Genomic DNA, 5,496 nt, shown 5'->3' with positions numbered 1-5,496 from the left:
TTTTTTTTTTTTTTCTAACGTGACAATAAATTTAAATTTCAATTTAATCGATTATTTGGCAACGAAAAGAAAACTTAAAAAAAAAAAAAGGGGGAGAAAAGGGGGGAGGGAAAAAAAAGTTTTCCTTTTTTTCTTGTTTGTTCGCGTTAATTTATTCCATTCACAATTTTATTTTAACGTTTTTCATAGTGTTAAAGTTTTATTAAAGTTAAATTTGTAGAATTTTGTGGATTAAAACTCGATTTCTTAAAATCTCGAACAAATGACCAAAGAGATGACTTTGTCTAAAGAATTTAAGATAAGCTTCATTGTTTTTTTTTTCCCTTGCTTTGCTTTCTTCCTTTTGTAATTCTTTAAAAATAACTTTTTTGTTAAAGTAAAATTATAAATTAAGTTGTAAAACGGTTACCTGAACAAAATTGATATTAATCTTCAAAAGGTAAAATTCAAAGTTTTTTTATAAAATAATAATAATAATAATAATATTAAAAAACGTTTACCTAAAAAAATTTAAATTTAAAAAAAAAAAACCTTGGAAAATTCAACGGATTGTATCAATTTTCCAGAAAATTTACAAAAAAAAAAAAAACCTGACCGTGGATGGATGAGCAGTAGAGAGTAAAAAAAAAAAAAAAAAAAAAAATTATATATTATTTTAACGAAAATTTTCAAAAATAAATTTTTCAATTTACAAAATTTATAAAATTAATTAAGGTATCGGAGAACCTTTTGATGATGATGATGATGATGATGATGATGAAGGAAACGAATGACGTTTGTTATAAAATAAACAAAAAGGAAAAACCAAAGGGAATGGTAAATGATGGAAACTAAAAGTACAAAAAAAAAATCACTAATTAGACTATCTCTTTGATAAGAGAGGAATATTTGAAGAGGAGAGTGGAAAAAGAAAAGAGAGGAAAGAAAAATAGTAGAGGATATATATATGATGAAGGGGATGATCGTATATATGAAGAGAAGGAGGAGGAGGAGGAAAATAGCTCTTCATGGACTTAAAACCATAACATGAAGCCTAAGGGATGATGATAAATTTAGATCAATCGTTCATGTTTTTAGGGGTTGATCGAAACGTTAAACAAATATTAACCAATTATCATCATCAATAAAAAAAAAAAAAAAAAAAAAAAAAAAGGTTGCTTTTCTCAATTTGGATTTTTAAAAGGTTTTTTTTTTTTTATAATTACTACGACTACGATGATGATGATGATGATGATAATAATTAAATTACTCACTCATTGAATAATAAATTTAAATGACGTCATATGAAAATCCCAATTTTTTTTATTAGTTTACATTTACTTTGAAAAAATTGTCGATTTTACAGAAAAAAAAAAAGGGAAAAAAGGGGAAAAAGAATTTGAGAATCGGACGAGGAAGAAGTTGGAGTGAAAAATGAAGAAAATGGAGTGCGAATAAAGATTTGAAAATTGATTTTCTTGATTTATTAAATATTCATTAAAAACTAAGTCGTAAGAAATGTCATCATTCATTATTTATCTAATTACTGGATGGTGGTTGGCAAATAAGAAGATGAAGAAGAATAAGAATGAGTAAATAACGCGATTAACCCACGAATCTACTTATCCAAAACATGGTATTGCACTTTGTAGGATGGTCTCAACAAAAACTTATTCCCATCTTAAATTATATACTTTTTCCTCTCTCTCACTCTCTCCCACTCTCTCTTTCTCTCTCTCTCTTATTAAATATTTTAAACTTTTTTTTATGTAACAATTTTTTATTTCATTTTTTCCTTCCTTCCTTCCTTCCTTCCTTCCTTCATTTTTTTTTTTTTTATTAAAATCAATTTAAAAAATTTTTACACCTCGTTTTTTTTAAAATTTGGGTTGGTAAAACTGATAAATAAAAATTATTTACGGTTTTTTTTTTTTTTCCTGTTGCTAAAATATTTTAATAAAATTTTTTTTAAATCGTTTTTATTTTCTGTAAAAAAATAAAAAAAAAAAAAAATTTTTTTTGTCGTTGTCGATGTTTAAATGGCGATGGCGTCTTGTGTGTTTAACGCGGACAAAATAAAAAAAAAAAAAAAAATGTTTTTAATATCGTAAAAAATAATGTAACAAATAACATTTTATTATAAACACTCAAAAGCTGGAAAGAATTATTATGGAGAAGAGAGAGAGAGAGAGAGAAAGAGATGAGACAGAAAATAATCATTTTGAGTGGTTCTTATTTCAAAACATTTATATATATCTATCTTTGTCTGACCTACCCTCGTCATAATAACCAAAAAAAACTATCTCTTTTCATTTTGACAGACGACTCATTCCCCCCCCCCTCCCTCCTCCCACCACCACCACCATTCGTCCGAGACTTTATTCATTTTTAGAAAATCAAATTTTCTTAATTTAAAACCGTTATAAAAATAATCATCATAACTATAATACTAATCATCATCATCATCATCATCATCATCATCATCATCATCATCATCATCATCATCATCATCATCATCATTATTATTATTATTATTATTATTATTACTATAACGTTTTAGGAAAAAAACATACGATTCTGTTTATATACGAGTCATGGAATTTTTATTTAAAATTTGGATTTATAAGGAATTTCGTTTAATAAGTCATAGAGTAAAAAAAAGTTTTAATGACGAAGGCGGTGGGTGACTGGTGGAAAGTTTTACTAAAAATGGCGGAATAGGAAATGTGTATTCATATATGTATACATATTCGTAAAAAAACAAAAAATTGAAATCATTTGTTTTTTTTTCTTTTTTTTTTATTCTCGTTCGATCTGATTCAAAATGTCGCTTTTTCATTCATTCAACTCACGTTTTATTTTTTACCCTTTTTCTTTTTCAAAATTTTACTAAAAAAAAAAAAAAAATATTTTTTTTATTTGTTTGCTTTTTTTTTTTTCTTTTGTTTTTCAAATAATTGCAAAAAATTTTTTTTAGGGAAAAAATTGAAAATTTATTTTTTGATAATGGTAAGAATCAACATTATTATTTCGATTTAAAAAAGGGGAAAAAAGGAAAAGGAAAAGGAAAAGAAAGGAAAAATTATTTAAATTTTCCCGCGTTTTGTTTTTTTTTTAAAAAAAATTTCTCATACTGCTCTTGTTCGTCTTGTTGCCGTCGATGATGGTATTTAATGCACATTCTTATACTTTACAAACGAAATAATAATAAATAATAAACGAACGGTTTCGTGCCAATAATAATAATTAATAATAATAACAATAATAATAATAATAATAATAATAATAATAATAATAATAATAATTGCGCTATTACTTATTAAATATGATTTGATGATGTAAAATTGAAAAAAAGTGAGTAACATAAAAATTTATTAGGGTTAAGGTCAAGAACAAAACTCAGCGAAAAAAAAAGATGCAAAAAAAAGTGAAAATTAGTAAAAGAGAGAGAGAGTGAGAGAGGGGGGGGGGGAGATAAACGTGTACCGAACATTAATATTATTATTATTAAAAAAAAAATTGTTAATTGCGCGTAATAATTTTATTTGATAAAAAAAATGGATTTTCCGTTACAGGAAAACAAAAAAATTATTCTAATGACACGATAAAAAAAAACTTATTAATTAATTATTTCAAGCCGGGTTTTTTTTTTTTTTAGTTGTATGCCCAAATTAAAAAAGAAGAAGAAGAAGAAGGAATAATAAATAATTGTAGGTAATAAAAAAAAAAAAAAAAAAAAAAAAACTTACTTGACTCGGCCATGACTCCATTGTTTCGGCCCTGACAACCTTTTAAGATGATGACATCAAATACACGAACGAGGGGGGGGGAGAGAGGGAGGGATCCCTTCCATACCATCGGAACTTTATGGGCTTTCGATAAAATTAGTTTTCCTCCTACTCCTTCTCCTACATTCCCTCCTCCTCCTTCTTCTTCTTCTTGTTCTTGTTGGTCACTTTTTCTTATGAATTTCTAAAGGTTTCATTTCCCAAAGCTAAAAACTCCAAAAAAAAAAAAATTTTTTTTCAAAAACTTTTCATCCTCTCCCTCCTCCCCTCCTCCTCCTTTTTTTATTACGTATTCGAACCTTAAAAAAATTTTTTTTTTGTTTTGACCGTCGTCAATCCGGAAAACAAAAAAGGATTTGTTTTAAAACCAAATTTTTTTTTTTTTGGAAAAATTATGTTTTGTTTTTCTCTCTCTCTCTCTCTCTCTCTCTCTCTCTCGAGGGAAGAATTATTTTATTTTTCTATCAAATATTGAAATAGAATTTTTATTAAAATTTTATAAAAAATATTATGTCCGTGACCAGATTTTTAAAAAAAAAAGAAAATTTTTTTTTTTTTGGGGGAAAATATTTAAAGTTTTCTTCCTTTCAGGTGTCAACAATCACGAATCAAATTTTTATTTATTTATTTCTACAAAATTTATTTTCGAAATTACGTCATGGGAGGTGTGGTGAGAGAAGAGAGGAGAGGAGAGGCGGGTTCAAAAAATTATTATTATTATTATTATTTTATTTTTTCCAGAAAAAAAAAAGAAAATTTTATAGTGAAAACTTTAATAAAACCGGACCAGAAAAAAAAAATTTATTTATTTATTTATTTTTTTTACAATTTTTACGACTTTTGACCTTATTATTTATTTATTTATTTTTTTAAATTATCCCCCGACCCCCCCCCCCGAGAAAAAAAATTTTTTCCTTTTTTATTCCTTTTTCGTTATAGTTTTTAATATTTTCATGGATGCCATGATGGATTTAAAAAAAATTTTTTTTTTATTTTTTACGGTTTTAAATAAAAAATTTAACCCATTCAAGAAAAAAAAACAACAATAATAATAATAATTTGTTTATAACAAACGGTTTTCATCATCGAACATTCTATTTAATCATAGATGAAAAAATAAAGAAAATTTTTATCGCAACATCAGCATTAAGATGCCATAATAATAATAATAATAATCATTTATTTACCAACCATAAAATAAATTTTAATTTAATTTCCTTTCTAATAGTAATTTTATTAAAATTAAAAAAAAAAAAGAGAGAGAGAGATAGAAAACATCAACAAACAACGCCCATAATTTTTTTAATTTGTTATTTTAACCGTTATTCCTACAAAAAAAAAATCAATAAGACAGAGAAAAAAAAAAACTTTTGTTAAACATTTAAATTTATATATGTTTGTGTGTGTGTGGGTGTGCGGGGGAGCAGCAGCACGAGTAAACGGGTAAAGTAAGTTTTTAATATAATTATTAAAAAGGTAGAGATGAGAAGGAAAAACCGAGAGAGAGAAAAAGGTTTATTAACGATGATGATGATGATGATGATAAAAAAAGGAAAGAAAGAAAGAAAGAAAAAACATTTTCTATTGACAATAAGTAACAACAATTCAAAGAATTAACAAAAAAGAAAATAAATAATGAAAATTCGGAAAAGGTTTTAAATATATAAAATAAAATAAAATAATTAAAACAAAGAAAGAAGTTTTTTTTTTTTTTTTTTTAAGGGGAAAA

This window comes from Pediculus humanus, genomic scaffold, assembly GCF_000006295.1.
Source record: "Pediculus humanus corporis 1103172107617 genomic scaffold, whole genome shotgun sequence".
NCBI lineage: Eukaryota > Metazoa > Arthropoda > Insecta > Psocodea > Pediculidae > Pediculus > Pediculus humanus.
Note: the sequence above shows the minus strand (reverse complement) of the source record.